Source organism: Theropithecus gelada, chromosome 1 (assembly GCF_003255815.1).
Source record: "Theropithecus gelada isolate Dixy chromosome 1, Tgel_1.0, whole genome shotgun sequence".
Classification (NCBI taxonomy): Eukaryota; Metazoa; Chordata; class Mammalia; order Primates; family Cercopithecidae; genus Theropithecus; species Theropithecus gelada.
Genome location: NC_037668.1, coordinates 107,872,825 through 107,890,773, shown reverse-complemented (window position 1 = coordinate 107,890,773; position 17,949 = coordinate 107,872,825).

Sequence of the window (17,949 nt, the reverse complement as noted above, 5' to 3'; positions counted from 1 at the left end):
TAACAGTAATTATGGTAAGCATTTTTTTCTTTATTTTTGTTTTTAATTTTTCATAAAACGTATCATTGCAATTAATCCTTAAGGATTAAAACAACTCAGTTTTCTCTCTGCTGCCTTTTTCTTTCTTAAAATGCACTCTAGTACACAGATGACTACACAGGGAAATATTATTTATACTTCTATTCTATAGATGAAAATTATAACCCTTAGGAAAGTTGAGCAACTTGCCTAAGATTACACACTAAGTAGCAGCAGATCCAGGGCTGAAACTAGACAGGCTGACTTGAGATCATAAGCCTTGATCACAACACTGTCTCATTAAAGTCTATCACAGTAAGTAGAATCAACCCCACAACAGATGGTATGTGATAATTGTATAGATGTAGGAATTATTAAGGCATTTTGAGTCCCTACTTTTATCAGTTATTAGCTTTATGACTCTGGATGAATTTCTGAACTTCTATGAGCTTTATTTTTCATTAATAAAAATAAGATTTGAGCCGGGCGCGGTGGCTCAAGCCTGTAATCCCAGCACTTTGGGAGGCCGAGACGGGCGGATCACGAGGTCAGGAGATCGAGACCATCCTGGCTAACACGGTGAAACCCCGTCTCTATTAAGAAATACAAAAAACTAGCCGGGCGAGGTGGCGGGCGCCTGTAGTCCCAGCTACTCGGGAGGCTGAGGCCGGAGAATGGCATGAACCCGGGAGGCGGAGCTTGCAGTGAGCTGAGATCCCGCCACTGCACTCCAGCCTGGGCGACAGAGCGAGACTCCGTCTCAAAAAAAAAACAATAAAAAAATAAAAAAAAAAAAAAAATAAGATTTGAGACGTCACAACTACAGTTTTGTTATGAAGATAATATGAATGTAAGCATTTAGTATTCTGTCTAGCACACAGTCACCATTTAAAACTATTATTCTTTGGGAGTCTCCAAGGTAAACACAACTCTTTAGTTGTATTTGAATTTGCTGTTGAATATCTGTTCCTGTATTGAATTAATAAATATGTTTGCTAGAGTTGTTCTTTTAATATGCAGATTATTTTAATAGCTATTTCTTGTCATGAAGACACATAATATTAACTCCCTTATAATATCCTACCATAGATATAGTGCCCACATATGACCACTGTACCTACTGTCCTACTATATCAGTACTTTGAGTCCATTTTAGACCATTTTTCTCCAGTTGATTGAGCCATAGGTACAGATGTTTGAGTTTAATCATTGGGATACATTTTAAAATGAATCTTCTTTTATTATTTTACTGTATTTAATTGTATTAACTTTGTTCTACTATAAACATCTATCTACTTATGTCTTATCCTTATCTCATCTAAATCAGAATAACTTCAAATTTTAAAAAAATATTTTATTTTGAATAATTTAGTAAAAGTGCTCTTTTTTTCTTTTTTCTATGCTAGATTGCCCATCTATCTACCTATCTATATATATTTTGATTATCTGATTAGAGACTAATCAGATAATCAAAGATGATATTGATGATTAGAGATGATTAGATAATCAAAATATATATATTGATGTGTGGTATTCAATATATCAATATATATATTTTATATATATATATATATATATATATTTTTTTTTTTTTTTTCTTTAAGATGGAATTTTGCTCTTGTTGCCCAAGCTGGAAAGCAATGGCAAGATCTCAGCTCACTGCAACCTTCACCTCCCGGGTTCAAGAGATTCTCCTGTCTCAGCCTCCTGAGTAGCTGGGATTACAGGCGCACGCAAATGTTTTTTTGTTGTTTTTTTGTTCTTTTGTTTTTGAGAGGGAGTCTCGCTCTGCCGCCCAGGCTGGAGGGCAGAGCAGGCTCCGCCTCCCGGGTTCACGCCATTCTCCTGCCTCAGCCTCCCGAGTAGCTGGGACTACAGGCGCCCGCCACCGCGCCCGGCCAATTTTTTGTATTTTTAGTAGAAACAGGGTTTCACCATGTTGGCCAGGCTAGTTTTGAACTCCTGATCTCAGGTGATCCACCCGCCTGGGTCTCCCAAAGTGCTGGGATTACAGGCATGAGCCACCTCGCCCAGCCTATATTGTTTTATTAACACTTAACTCCCCTAATATTCAAAACAATACTTCAGTCTGCATATATTTATTGTGATTTATTTGAGAAAATTAATATTTTAGCCCTCAACAAAGTTACATTTATGAAGCTAACATTATGAAGCTAACATAAATGTATGTTATGAAGTTAGCTTCATAAATGTATACAGATTGTCGCTTACCTGAAATGGTTAGGACTAGAAGTGTTTCCGATTTTGGATTTTTTTGAATATTGGAATAGTTGCATATACATAATAAAATATCTCAGGGATAAAGACCCAATTTAAACACAAAATTTATTCATGTTTTATATAAATCTTACATAACATGAAGGTAATTTTGTATAATATTTTATTTATTTTATCTTATTTTATTTATTTTGAGATGGAATCTTGCTCTGTCTCCCAGGCTGAAGTGCAGTGCCGTGATCTTGGCTCATTGCAACCTCCGTCTCCCAGTTCAAGTGATTCTCCTGCCTCAGCCTCCCATGTAGCTGGGGTTACAGGCACTTGCCACCATGTCTGGCTAATTTTTTTTTTATTTTTAATAGAGACAGGGTTTCACCATGTTGGCCAGGGTAATCTCGAATGCCTGACCTCAAGTGATCCACCCACCTCAGCCTCCCAGAGTGCTGGGATTACAGGCATGAGCCATCATGCCCAGGCCTTATATAATACTTTAAATAATTGTGTGCTTGAAACAAAGTTTGTGTACATTGAGCCATCAGAAAGCAAAGGTGTCGCTTTCTCAGCCACCCATGTGAATGACATGTGGATGTTTGACATCACTGTAATTCCTAACTCTAAATTTACATGCTACTGACAAGCAATCATTTTCTTATACTTATTCAGACATAAGTACTTAACAGTTAAAAAAAGACATATCATTAATAGAGTAAAAAAGTAAAGTGTTCAGAGTAACTAAGCAGCACAGTGGCATCACCAGAATACCTGTATCAGCTGTTAAACAACCACAACAACAAACAACACAGATTTTCAGTATAGACCTACAATGCTGTGATTTGATTAAAAGGCTACTGTACACTGTGTTTGATTTTGTTAGGTGAGAAGGAACATCAGAAGTAGTTGAAGGACCCTGAAGTTGGTCCTCTAGGGATGAGGAGACATTCTGCTGGATGGCTTTTTCTTAATGTTTCCTCCAGAGTCATCTGCCTTGTTAATAATTATTTTTGCCTTTGATTTAATAAACGAACATGATTTCTTTTTCTATTATGAAGGACAGGTTGATCTAGTCCTTCAATGAACCCATCACACATTTGCACTGTCATGCACAAGCACTTTCTCTGCAATTTAACATCATCTTCTTCATCATTACTATAATCACGATTACCTTGACGGATTTCACCATCAGTCAATAAACAAACAACTGGAGACTCATTATCAACATTGAAAACTTCATGTCCACTTCTTCCAGTTTACTGATGGATTCTGAGGGTGTATTATTTGCATGTGTAAGAAGATCAAACATCATTTTTTTTTCTCACTTGATATACAGAATCCTTCAAATTACTACTTTTTTTATTATCATCACTGAACATAGTAACAGGCCAGAGGTTGTGCCAGGCATCCATAACTGTGCGTTTAGTCATTGTGTTCCAAGCACTAGCAATAGCATATGTGGCATCCTTCATGCTAAATGTCTTTTAAAAGTCTTCTACACACACACCTCTGTTCATTGCTGCCAGCATGCTGCTCAAGATGGCATTTACTCTTTATTGATTTAAGGATAACCTGGTCACATGTTTGAGTTAATGAAGTCACATTTGGGGAAAAGTAAATGAAATACACCTATTTTTTTTATAAGAATTTCAGCTGCATGATGAGCAGAATTAAATGTCAAGGAATAAAAGGAATTAAAAAAAAAACTTGCAGTAATCATCCAGTCCATCTTCCCTGCAGTGTGCATGAGCTGTTGGTACAAAACGTTTAAGAAACCAGAAAAAATGTCCCCGGTGATCTATGCCTTTTGTTAGCACAATAATTGACTGGTAAGAAATTCACTCCTTAAAAAGAGTGAGGATGCAAGTTTTTGCCCATCACAACTAGTTTACACTTATGTGTGCCTGCTGCATTAGCATAGCCCAGCATGGTTATTCTATCCTTGGCATCCTTAATTTTTAGGGGCTGTCTCTTCATCTACAGTCATCAGCATTATAGAATTTTTCTGGTGTCACATTTCATCAGTGATGACCTTAGCAAACTTGTCAGTTTTTTTCACTGCTTTATGATCAGCAAATGGTTTATCACCACAAATCATTTAAAATGTAATGCCATCTATATTCTTAAATTCCTGCAACCAGCAGAAATATTGAATATTTGAAGTTCTGTTTAATTTTAAGTTCATTGTGACAGATTTTTGCTTGTTTCATGAGCTTGTGTTCACTGCTATACTGACTGGTCTACTCTTTCAATACACAATCTTCATTTTTAGGTTTATGTAGCTTTAATTTTTTTTATTAGCTTCTGTTCATCACTTTCAGCATGGAACTCCAACAGTTTATCCTGTTTTATCAGATCATATATAGTTATTCATTCCAACACCATCATCTCCTATAAGATATTTCACATACCATTGTCTGGTTTCTCCAACACCTTGACTTCTTGTGCTATAAACATAAGTGCGTTCTCTTTTTCTTATTACTGTTACCCATAGGGATATCTTCAGGTCTTGGACATATTTTCAACAATATTTTTTACACCACAGGACAGTGGAGAAGAAACAAATAAAAAACCAACAACTGCAGTGAGTAACACATGTAGGTCTTGGCCTCATGTGGAAGATCATGGAGAACCTGCCACTGGCACAAGCAGCCTGGATGTGGGCCATTTTATGACCCTTTGTAGATGTGCTTGCATGGGGGAATCTAGGCATGTGCAGAAAAGATATATCACAGCTGAAAGGGACTAAGAGAGAGTGTTTTCCCATGGGTATACTGAATAAAATGTATGTTGTGCACCTGCATTTTGGCTGCAACCTGTCATGTGAGATCAGCTATGGAATTTTCTACTTGTGGCATCATGTCAGTGCTCAAAACATTTCAGACTTTGGAACATTTCAGATTTTTAGATTAGAGATCTCAACTGATATTTGATTAAGCAACTATTTTTCTTCAACAATAATAATCATACTCTTAATTTTTATAAGGCTTTAGGTTTTCAAGTGTTTTTCCGTGTATCATGATATTAAACTATCACAAACATTGAAGAGTTTCTCTTCAAGACATCGGAAAATTTAACTTCTTTGGGCCTTGGTATCTTAACCACATATTAAGTTAGTGTCAGCATCCAAAGCAGGAAAGCTCTCAAGGCATTTTCTTGCACTCATTTCTTTACTCCTGCACAATAGGAAGGATTGTAAACTGATAATAATCAAGGATAGAAATTTAAAGAGACACACAAAATTAATGCTGTCTCTCATTTCTCTCTCTTCTGAAATGTAAGGGTCATTGCCTATTCCTACAAGGAATGATCTTCTGTCACTCTCCCTTCTTCCCCACAACCCCCATACACATAGCATGACTATTAAGTTTATTCATAACCAAGTCTTTTGAAGGAACAATGCAGTTTTGCTCTCTCTGTCCCATTCTTGCTGAAGTTACCAGTGTAGTTCAACATCACAGGTGAGAGGAGACTCAAGAAAAAAATAATTTCTGGTTTCAGAGTTTTTGATATTTTAAGAGGAATATTCTGTACATACTGAGGAGTTGGGGCCTCTACCCCTTACAAAATCATAAGTGCAAATAATGTGGGAGTTTGACCAGTGACTCTTAGTTTAATACATTATCAGGTCACATATAGTGATTATTTGCCAAAACTTACGAACATTTAGAGTATGTCATTTTTATGACAGTGAATGAGTTTGCCACAAACTTTGGAAAATGATCATGCATACTAAGAACTTTTCGGTTTTGGAAATATTGGGGGATTGTAGGGATCCTGTAGTATATTCACCTTGGGTTAATGAGAAAAGAAGTTGAAGTAGAAAAGGAGGCCTTCTTTGATCTGAAACCTAAACTGATGGTCTAATCCAGTGCCCTAGAAACACCAATTCACATTCAACAGTACATTGTTATTTTCATTCCTTTTGCTTTAAACCTTTCACATGGAGATGGATGACAAGAGTTTAGGAGAAATTTCTGCTTTTCTAGTTTCATGGAACAAATGGCTACTAAGTCGGTTTTCTCAAAAATTGCTTTTTTTTTTTTTTCCATTTAGTTAGAGTTAGGAAGAAAATCTGTTTCCTGACTTCTAGTATAAACTTTGTTGTACTCTAATTTAGCTACCGTTGTAGATTACACACTTTTTCTCATTACCTACATTTAGTGAACTGTTTCCATCCCATGCTTAGGTAAATAGATTTTTGGTAGTAACTTGTCATTAACCTCATCTCCTCAATGATTTTCTTTTAAACTTTGTTCAGCAAAACTTGACCTTTTTGACTACCTCATCCTTGATTTACTTTACATTTGGCTTCCTTGGTATTGTATATCCTGAGCTCTTTTATTAAAACATTGTTTAGCAACTTATGGCTAGAATGTATTATGTAAATTCATAATCTCTCACAGCATCCCACACTTATTTTCTTTCTTCTTCGTCCTCTCCACTCCCTCCTCCTCCCACTTCTCTTCCTCCTCCTCTTCATCCTCTTTCCTCCTCTTCTTTTTTGAAACATGGCTTATTTGTAAATTCCTCTTCCATAAAGCCTAGCCTTCTTTATCTTTGAAGCATAAAGCATAAGCCATAGCTCTCTTATACACCTGGCCCAGTGGCTCACATCTGCAATTGTCATAGTTTGGGAGACAAAGGTGAAAGTATTGCTCGAGGCCAGGAGTTCCAGACCAGCCTGTGTAACATAGCGATACCCTGTCCATAAATTTTTTTTTTTTTTTTTTTCAATTAGCCAAGCATGGTGGCACATTCCTACAGTCCTAGCTACTCTGAAGGCTGAGGCTGGAGGATTGCTTGCACTCAGGAGTTTAAGGCTACAGTGAGCTACAATCACACCCCTGAACTCCAGCCTGGGAGATAGAGCAAGATCCTGTCTTAAAAGAAAAGGAAAAGCAAAAACAATTCTGGGAACATACAATAAACACTCAATAAATACTTTCTAAATCAGAGGATTTACATTTATTGAGTACCTTCTCTGTGCAAAACTCTCTCATAAGTGCTTTACAAATGGCATTTTTTAATTATCAGAAGAATTTAAACCTCATCGTGCACTATCTAAATTGTACATTGTTTGTAGTAAATCTAGTTTTGTTTATATATAAATACAGACATATTTTAAAACTAGTCTTTTCTTGACAGAAGGAAAAAATTGAGGATGAAAAGTTTGTTCATCTTTTTATCCTTAGCTTTAAGAATACAACAGATGCTTAAAATAATGTATGGATATATACTTTTTCAACTCAATGTTTTTGATGGATCAACTTCTATACAACAATTACTTAAAAATTTCCAACTTTAGTTTTAAACTAGATCCCAGGAGTTTGATTACTTAAAATTAACAAAAGAGTTTATCCACAATTTTTGGAAGATTTTTGATAGTAAAAGACACGGGACAACTTTTATAATTTGAGTATTTTATCCTAGGCAAAGTGTGACCTCAGCAGAGTGAACTCTAAAGAAAAAGGGACACATGGGAAAGGGTAGACATTTAGTTTAATTCTCATGTTAATTTCTCAATGATTACTTTTTTGTTGAAGAACAGGAAGAATTTTAACTGCTTATAGCCACCTACCTCCATGGCTTAGACACTTTGCACACATTAGAAATACATATAACTGGCCGGGCGCGGTGGCTCAAGCCTGTAATCCCAGCACTTTGGGAGGCCGAGACGGGCGGATCACGAGGTCAGGAGATCGAGACCATCCTGGCTGACACGGTGAAACCCCGTCTCTACTAAAAAATACAAAAAAAAAAAAAAAAAAAAACTAGCCGGGCGAGGTGGCGGGCGCCTGTAGTCCCAGCTACTCGGGAGGCTGAGGCAGGAGAATGGCATGAACCCGGGAGGCGGAGCTTGCAGTGAGCTGAGATCCGGCCACTGCACTCCAGCCTGGGCGGCAGAGCGAGACTCCGTCTCAAAAAAAAAAAAAAAAAAAAAGAAATACATATAACTGATCCCCATTGAGTACCTTACTTTGTGTGAGACTGAAAGATATTAAAAATCTTGGTCTTCCAGTTTATCAGTTGCAGAGCCAGGAAGATATCCAGACACTGTGGCCTCAGAACCAGAAAGTCTAATTACTCTATGGTATTTTCTCTCCTACAAAAATATAACGTTCACGACATTACAAACCACAATTTACTACTGTATTTTACATAATTATAAAAGTTCTTGTTACAGGTCAGGAGTTCGAGACCAGCCTGACCAACATGGTGAAATTCTGTCTCCACTGAAAATACAAAGATTAACCAGGTGTGGTGGCATGGACCTATAATCCCAGCTACTCAGGAGGCTGAGGCAGGAGAATCGCTTGAACCCGGGAGGTCGAGGTTTCAGTGAGCAAAGATTGGTCGATTGCACTCCAGCCCAGATCACAGAGTAAGACACCATCTCCAAAAAAAAAAAAAAAGTTATTGTCACATATTAAATGTTCAATAAATATTATGTATTTTATCTACTTGATATAAATGAGGTTTTATGTGTGACATCCTTTTTGGCATCTTATGAATGACAATTATCACCCAAAGGACTCTGGTTCTTCCCTGCATGTAGTTTAAAATCTAATAAGTGAAACAACATTTAAAAATCACACACAAAAAATCTAATTTCTAACTGTAATTAATGATAGTAAGGAATATTAGAAGAAGTTATACAGGAGTATAACATAAATATCTGCTTGTGCCTTGGGATTCAGCTAAAGTTTCTTTGAAAGAGTATTGTCTGTGCTAAAAACTAAAGCATGAGTAGATGACAAATATGTTAAAAAGGATTTTCAGAGCCTTCAGGGCAGAGGAGATGTGGAAATGAATTCTCAGTATTAGGAACAAAAAGAAAAGTCAGTGTTATTGCAAGGAAAATCTGAGAAAACTGTGGAGGAGATAGATCTTAAGAGGTAAATGAAGGCTTGGGCATAGAAAATTCCATGGATCATTTGAATGTTCTCATATTCTAAAAGCAGTGTTGAAAACATTCAATGTTGAAAACACTGAAAACATTTAAGTTGGCCAGGCACAGTGGTGCATTCCTGTAATCCCAGCACTTTGGGAGGCTGAGGCAGGTGAATTGTTTGAGCCAAATAGTTCCAGACCGGCATGGGCAACATGGCAGAAACCCCGTCTCTACAAAATATACAAAAGTTAGCGGGGCATGGTGGCACATGCCTGTAGTCCCAGCTACTTAGGAGGATGAGGTGGGAGGATTGCTTGAACCTGGGAAGTTGAGACTGCAGTAAGCTGTGATGATGCCAGTGCTCTCCAGCTTGGGTGACAGAGCAAGACAAAAAAGAAGGAAAGGGAAGGGAAAGGGAAAGGGAAAGGGAAAGGGAAAGGGAAGGGGAAAGGGAAAGGGAAAGGGAAGAGAAAGAAAGAAAGAAAGAAAGAAAGAAAGAAAGAAAGAAAGAAAGAAAGAAAGAAAGAAAGAAAGAAAGAAAGAAAGAGAAAGAAAGAGAGAGAGAAAGAAAGAAAGAAAGAAAGAAAGAAAGAAAGAAAGAAAGAAAGAAAGAAAGAAAGAAAGAAAGGAAGGAAGGAAGGAAGGAAGGAAGGAAGGAAGGAAGGAAGGGAGAAAGAAAGAAAGAGAAAGAAAGAAAGAAAAAAGAAAGAAAGAAAGAGAGAGAGAGAAAGAGAGAGAGAGAAAGAGAGAGAGAGAAAGGAAGGAAGGGAAAGAAAGAGAAAGAAAGAAAAAGAGAAAGAAAGAGAGAAAGAAAGAAAAAAAGAAAGAAAGGAAGGAAGGAAGGGAGAGAGAGGAAGGAAGGAAGGAAGGAAGGAAGGAAGGAAGGAAGGAAAGAAGGAAGGAAGGAAGGAAGGAAGGAAGGGAAAGAAAGAAAGAGAGAGAAAGAAAGAAAGAGAGAAAGAAAGAAAGAAAGAAAGGAAGGAAGAAAGAAAGGAAGGAAGGAAGGAAGGAAGGAAGGAAGGAAGGAAGGAAGGAAGGAAGGAGGGAAGGAAGGAAGGGAAGAAAGAAAGAAGAAAGAAGACATTTGTATTATTCAAGATTCTCTAGAGGAACAGAACTAATAGGATAGGTATACATATAAAGGGGAATTTATTAAGGAATATTAACTCATACAATCGCAAGGTCCCACACTAGGCCTTCTATGAGCAGAGGAGCAAGGAAGTCAGTCTGAGTCCCAGAGCTGAAGAACTTAGGAGTCTGATGCTCCAGGGCAAGAAGCATCCACCACTGGAGAAAGATGTAGGCTGGGAGGCCAAGCCAGTCTAGCCTTTTCATGTTTTTCTGCCTGCTTTATATCCTGGCCATGCTGGCAGCTGATTAGATTGTGTCCACACAGATTAAGGGTGGCTCTACCTTTCTCAGCCCACTGACTCAAATGTCAATCCCTTTTGGCAACACCCACACAGACACACCCAGGATCAATACTTTGCATCCTTCAATTCAACCAAGTTGACACTCAATATTAACCATCACAAGTCCACCCCTTATTAAATTGAACCCATACACATCTCCTAAGATCATACATAATCTTCAAATACAGACAATAAGGTCATAATTATGCCTAACATAATACAACTATCCTTCGTACAACTTGAAATGCACCAATTCCCAACCCAAAAGCTATTACATAAAGTTAACAATACTTAAATGCTGATATGAAGTCAATAAATCTTACATCACCTGATAAAGGAAAAAGGAAATAAAATGAAAATACTTTCTTAGTACTAGTGTATACATGCACAAACATGTTTTTAACAAAAGAAGGTGGAAATACTCATGACAGTTACAGTCCTTGTTTCTGCAACTGGATACATGGTCATAGCTGGTATTGATGACTACCTTCTTTACTACCCATTCTGTATTCCTTTTGCCTTCAGTAAGCACCTCAGCAGGTCATGTTGTTTTCTTTTTTTTTCCTTTTTCTTTTTTCTGATGGAGGTGACCCAAACCTTCATTCCTGAAAGGTCTGGGCCATTTGTATTCCTGTCTAATTTGGGTTGTTGTAGTTTACCATTGACCTTAATCACAGGGCATGGTAATACTAAAAGATGTACTAATGGAGCTCGTGTATTCCATGCATAGTGCATACTCTTCCTTACATCCATTGTGTAGTAGTAGACTGATTTCATCTTTATAGTCTGGGTCAATCACTCCAGTCAACACTGTAACTCCCTTCTTAGCCTGTTGACTTAAACGTAGGAGGACCCCAAAGTGTCCAGGTGGCAATCTTAACATCTAGTTTAATGGAATCATTGCTGTGTCTCCTGGTGGCAGCATTCCTCCCTCGGGAACTAAGACTGTTAGGCCAGCAGAATGTAATGTCATGAGAACAGGAAGCAAAAATTTTGCTAGTGGATCACTAGTGGTGATGGTGAGTGGTGCCACTTCCACTTCCACCACTTGATTCCTGGACCTGGGAATCCTGGCTATGGGAAAAATAGTACCATATATTGGACGCTGATTCAGAACATATACAGCTTTCTGGAGAACTTTGCCCCAGCCCTACAAGTATTATCACCTAGTTGGCATTGTAATTGTGACTTCCAAAGGCCATTCCACTGTTCTATCAATCTAGCTGCTTCAGGATGATGGGGAACATGGTAACACCAGTGAATTCCATGAGCATGAGCCCACTGCCACACTTCTTTAGCCATAAAGTGAGTGCCTTTGTCAGAGGCAATGCTGTGTGGAATATGATGATGGTGGATAAGGCATTCCGTGAGTCCATGGAAGGCGGTCTTGGCAGAAGCATTGCGTGCAAGATAGGCAAACACATATCTGGAGTAAGTGTTTATTCCTTGGAGACAAACCTCTGCCCTTTCCATGACAGAAGAGGTCCAATATAATCAACCTGCCACCAGGTGGCTGGTTGATCACCTCGAGAAATGATGTCATATCGAGGGCTCAGTGTTGGTCTCTGCTGCTGGCAAACTGGGCACTCAGCAGTGGCCATAGCCAGGTCAGCCTTGGTAAGTGGAAGTCCATTTGCTGAGCCCATGTGTAACCTTCATCCCTGCCACCATGGCCACTTTGTTCATAGGACCATTGGGCAATGACAGGGGTGGATGGGGAAAGAGACTTAGTTATGTCCATAGAATGGGTCATCCTATCCACTTTATTATTAAATTCCTCTTCTGCTGAGGTCACCCATTGGTTGAGCACTCACATTGGATACAAATATTTTCAGTTTTTGACTACTCAGAGATGTCTATCCACATACCTCTTCTTCACATTTCTTTGTCACCAAATTTCCAATCATGGTTCTTCCAAGTTCCTGACCATCCAGCCAAACCATTGGCTACAACCCATGAATGAGTATATAATTGCACATCTGGCCATTTCTCCTTCCATGCAAAGTGAACAAACAGTGCACTGCTTGATGTTCTATCCACTGAGAAGATTTCCCTTCACTACTGTCCTTCAGGGATGTCCTAGAAAGGGCTGTAGTGCTGCAGCTGTCCACTTTTGGGTGGTGCCTGCATATTGTGCAGAACCATCTGTGAACCAGGCCTTAGTCTTCTCTTCCTCTGTCAACTGTCAACTTCCTCTGTCAACTCTCCATGAGGCCATCAATGCTGGCTGGGAGAGTGAAGGAAGGGTGGCAGAAGTGGAGACCATGGGCAGTTGAGCCACTTCCTCGTGTAACTTACTTGTGCCTTCAGGACATGCTCGAGTCTGATCACATATATACCACTTCCATTTGTCATGAAATGCTGCTGTGCATGACCCACTTTATAGCTAGATGGGTCAGAAAGCACCCAGTTCATGATAGGCAATTCAAGTGGAATGGTGATTTGATGACCCATAGCCAAATGTTCAGCTTCCACCAAAGCCCAGTAATAGGCCAAGGGCTGTCTCAAAAGAAGAGTAGTCATCTGCAGAAGATGGCAGGGCCTTGCTCCAAAATACTAGAGGTCTCTGCTGTGATTCACCTATGAGGGCATGCCAAAGGGTCCAAACAACATCCCTATCTGCCACTAACACCTCAAGCACCATTGGATCTGCTGTTTCATAGGGCCCAAGTGGCAGAGCAACTTTTACAGTGGTCTGGACCTGTTGCAGAGCCTTCTCCTGTTCTGGATCCCACTCAAAACTGGCAGCCTTTTGGGTCACTCAATAAATGGACTGGAGTAACACACCAAAATAAAGAATGTGTTGCCTCCAAAATCCAAATAGATTTTGTGCCTTTTTCTTGGTTGTAGGAGGGGCCACATGCAGCAAGTTATCCTTCACCTTGGAAGGAATATCTCAACCGGCCCCACACCACTGGACCCCTAGAAATTTTACTGAGGTAGAAGGTTTCTGAATTTTAGTCAAATATATTTTCCATCCTCTGGCATGCAAATGCCTCACCAGTAAGACCAGTGTGTTTGCTACTTCTTGTTCATTAGATCCAATCAGCATAATGTCATCAATGTAATGGACCAATGTGATATCTTGCAGAAGTGAAAAGGGATCAAGGTCTCTCCAAATAAGATTATGACACAAAGCTACAGAGTTGATATAACCCTGAGGTAGGACAGTAAAGGTATACTGCTGGCCTTGCCAACTGAAGGCAAATTGCTTCTGGTGGGCATTATGGACAGAAATGGAAAAAAAAGGCATTTGCCAAATTAATGGCTGCATACCAGGTACCAGGAGATGTGTTAATTTGCTCCAGTGATGAAACCACATCTGGTACAGCAGCTGCAACTGGAGTCACCACTTGGTTAAGTTTATGATAATCCGCCATCATTCTCCAAGATCTACCTGTCTTCTGCACAGGCTAAATAGGAGAGCTGAATCTGGATGTAGTGGGAATCACCATCCCTGCATCTTTCAAGTACTTAATGGTGGCACTAATCTCCTTAATCCCTCCAGGGATGCAATATTGTTTTTGACATACTATTTTTCTAGGTAGAGGCAGCTCTAATGGCATCCTACTTTAACTGGAGTACCAAAGTGAGGTTTTGGGTCCCCTGGAATCAACATCAGTTCAGAACCAGTGTCTAGTAGTCCCCGAGATGTCTGCTAATCTCCGTTTTTACAATGCATAGTTACCTTGGTAAAAGGTCGGAGGTCTCCTTAGAGAAGGAAGGGAGAAAGATTAATAGCATAAATTGTCAGTAGTGTAGTGGGGTCCTGTTTCAAGAGGACTGAGCCACCCCTTTATTCAAGGGGTTCTGGGTCTGTAAACTGGCTTAAGTCTGGAAATTGATTGAGGTGCCATGATTCTCTGTTTTTATAATTCAAATTAATCTTTCATCCATTCGACCTGGAAGTTTTCTGCTTATATAAATTAAGTAGAAAGGCAGTAGGCTTCCTGTCAATTTCACTTCTAAAAGCACTGTGATTAATCTGTGCCAGAGCTCTATATGAATCAGACTATTCTGATCGCTTTGCCTCTGCTGTCCATTATGGTAGCTACGTACACCTTGCCTCTGATGGTTGAGTGCTACCACTTGGCCCCTGCCACCTCAGGATCCAATTACTTCCATTATATTTAAATTTTGTAGTTGAGTGACAGCAGTTCTCACTGTTATATCTGACATATAGAGAAGAGCAATTACAAGGCTCTTCAAAGACGCAGGTGCTGCCCTCGCAAATCTATTTTGCAAAACATTGGTCAAGGTTATATCTTTGGGACCCTCCCAGCTGGGATGAGTAGGTCTAACGTGACTAATCCACTTTACCACCCAAATCTCCCTAAGCCTTCAGGTTCCTTCTTTTACATTAAACCAGGGGAGATCAGGCATTTCCAGCTCACTCACAGTGAGTCATCTTTTAATCCATATTTCAGTTAATCAAGCAAATAAACTAGTAGAACCTTTTTTAACTCCCTGAGCTGCAACATTAAATGCAGAATCACTATTTAGCAGGTTCAAATCAACAAATTCAGCCTGACCCAACTCTATGTTCCTTTCACCATTATCCCACACACTTAATATCCATTCCCATGTCTGCTCTCCAGATTGCTGCTTATATAAATTAGAAAACTCAAGCAGTTCTTTTTAAGTGTAGGGTACCTCTTCATAAGTCACACTCATCCTCACCTCTAGGGGCCTGCTGAGATTTTAGTTATAGATCTAGAAGCAAACAGGTGTGTTGGGGGTGGCTTCTACGGAGAATCAACATTATCTGCCTGGCAACTGCCTCAGGGGAGACCAGCACTGTTGTCTCAGGCACTGCAGGATTTATCTCTTCAGAAAAAGGTGGAAAAACTGATTGCAGCATGGGTCGGGGAGGGAATGTTGTCACTACTAGGGATGGGGAAGCTGTTTTTCTGGCCAAAAAAGGTTCATCATCATTTACAAGCTCAGTGTTTGCAGCTTCATCAGGGTCCTCCCACACATCCCCATTCCAAGTAGCAGGGTCACATTATTTTCCAATCAATGCCCTCACTTTAATGTAGACACCTGACGAGGCTGTGAATGCACTTTTTGTTGCAGTTCAGCCACTCACATGATAAGAACTTGTATCTATTTTTCCACAATTTCAGCTCTTTCTCTACAGGAGATAAGACTCTCACTCAGGGCAATATTGCCAGATTTGAGGCTCAATGTCTGCTTCTGAAGCCGGGAGTTAGAATCCTTGAGTTCACTATTTTCTTTCATTACTTTGTCCAGTGAACTTAGGACCAACCAACCAACTTCATTATGTTCTTTGGTTCTCCACATATGTCAAAGGTATCATGTATAGTTACTAAGCTCCCTGCCTCTCACAAGTGGTGAATCAAGAGTGTTAAATGAATTTATTCTGCATAACTCTCGAAATAACTCACACCAAGGACTATCAGTGTTCTCCATACTATTAGAAGTAGAGTCTTTAGCATTTTGAGGTCTAATCATATTAAGCAGCCAACTCCTGGTACCAAAATGTGTGTTAGTCAGGGTTCTCTAGGGGGACAGAACTAATAGAATATATATATATATATATATATATATATATGAATTTTTTAAACAGTATTAACTCACATGATCACAAGGTCCCATGATAGCCACCTGCAAGCTGAGGAGCAAGGAATTCAGTCTGTGTCCCAAAGCTGAAGAACTTGGAGTCTGATGTTCCATGGCAAGAAGCATCTATCATGGGGGAAAGATGTAGGCTGGGAGGATAAGCCAGTCATGCCTTTTCCCGTTTTTCTGCCTGCTTTATATACTGACCATGCTGGCAGCTGATTAGATGGTGCCCACCCAGATTGAGGGTAGGTCTGCCTTTCCCAGCTCACTGACTCAAATGTTAATCTCCTTTGGCAGCACCCTCACAGACACACCCAGGATAAATTCTTTGCATCCTTCAATCCAATCAAATTGACGTTCAGTATTAACCATCACAACCTTTAAGCAGGAAGGTGATTATCAAGAACTACTTATAATGTAAAAAGTATCATAAATGCTGGCAGAAAACGAAAACTAAAGGAAATTTCCATTCGCTTAGGATGTGCATGTGCATGAGGAGGGGCACAATCTTCATCTTTCAAGGTCATTTTCTCTATAAACATCTTTGCTGAGATAGTCCAGAGAAAGGTGATCCATCCAGAAAAAGATATGCAGAAATGTGACAGAGCCACGAAGAACTGTCTCCTAACAATGTCATGATAAGATCACATTTTTTATAAAACTAAATGTGAAGCCTTTGTAAAACAATTGCTTTTTTATACAGCTTCTTGTAAATTATCCATGTCTTTAATCAGCTGATTATAACATATAATTGAGCTAATGTTTCAATTCCAGTTTCTAAACAGGTAAACTTATAAAGAGTTTTAGACTACTTAATCAGCATCACAGTTGTGTATATTACTAAGTGTTTTAAGGAATTAGCTGTCATTCTGAAATTTAGTGAAAAATATTATTGTATCAATTATTGGGACTGTATATTACAAGCAGTATGTCCTAAATAAAGGACTTGATTTAATTTTAAATCCTTCTTTCCCTTAGAAATATCCAATAGTGGGAATAATATTTTAAGTATTGTAAATTTGGTAATGATAGGAAATAAGGCTAATATTTGTATTGGTTAGTTATTTTAAAAGTCTTAAAAACTATTAATTCTTTCAGATTTGTATGTCAATACACTTATAGGAAAGGATTTTTTAAATAAAGCCAGATCCAGCAAGTTGTATCTTTTAAAAAATATCTTTGCTTTTAAACCATTAGTATATGTAGCAGTTATTTTTTAGATATAATCAGTAATCCAATAACCAGTTTTGGCCTTTAGACACTTCGAAGTCAGAACTCCTTGAGGATTTGTTTTTCATTTACAAGTGTAATTTGTTTGAAAATATTTTTTAAAATTCCCTTTCTTGAAACAATTTGTGTTAGAAAAGAAAATAAATGCTAATAAGAACACAGATGGGGGCAACAGTACTGGGGAAATCAACCCTGATTACATTCATTGACAAGAATATATTATGTGTTATTTTAGACTGTATATTCTTGCAATTTAAAGGGGAAAATGAGTTTAGAGTGATAGAAGCAATGCAGCAAAGCAAAAGCTTTATTTTAAAATCTGTAATATTCTTATACACACACACATATACTATCTATCTGTCTATCTATCTATCTATCTGCCTATCATCTATGTATGTATGTATGTATCTATCTAGCTAGCTATCTATCTATGCTTTTATTCTTGAGAACTTTGAGGTGGCTAAACCAAAACTCATTTCAAAAATAGCTTTTGAAGTCAGTAAAATAAACATTAAATAACAATTTTAAAAAATCACTTTAGTTTTTATTTTAATTACATTAAAATTAGTCTTTGAAAAT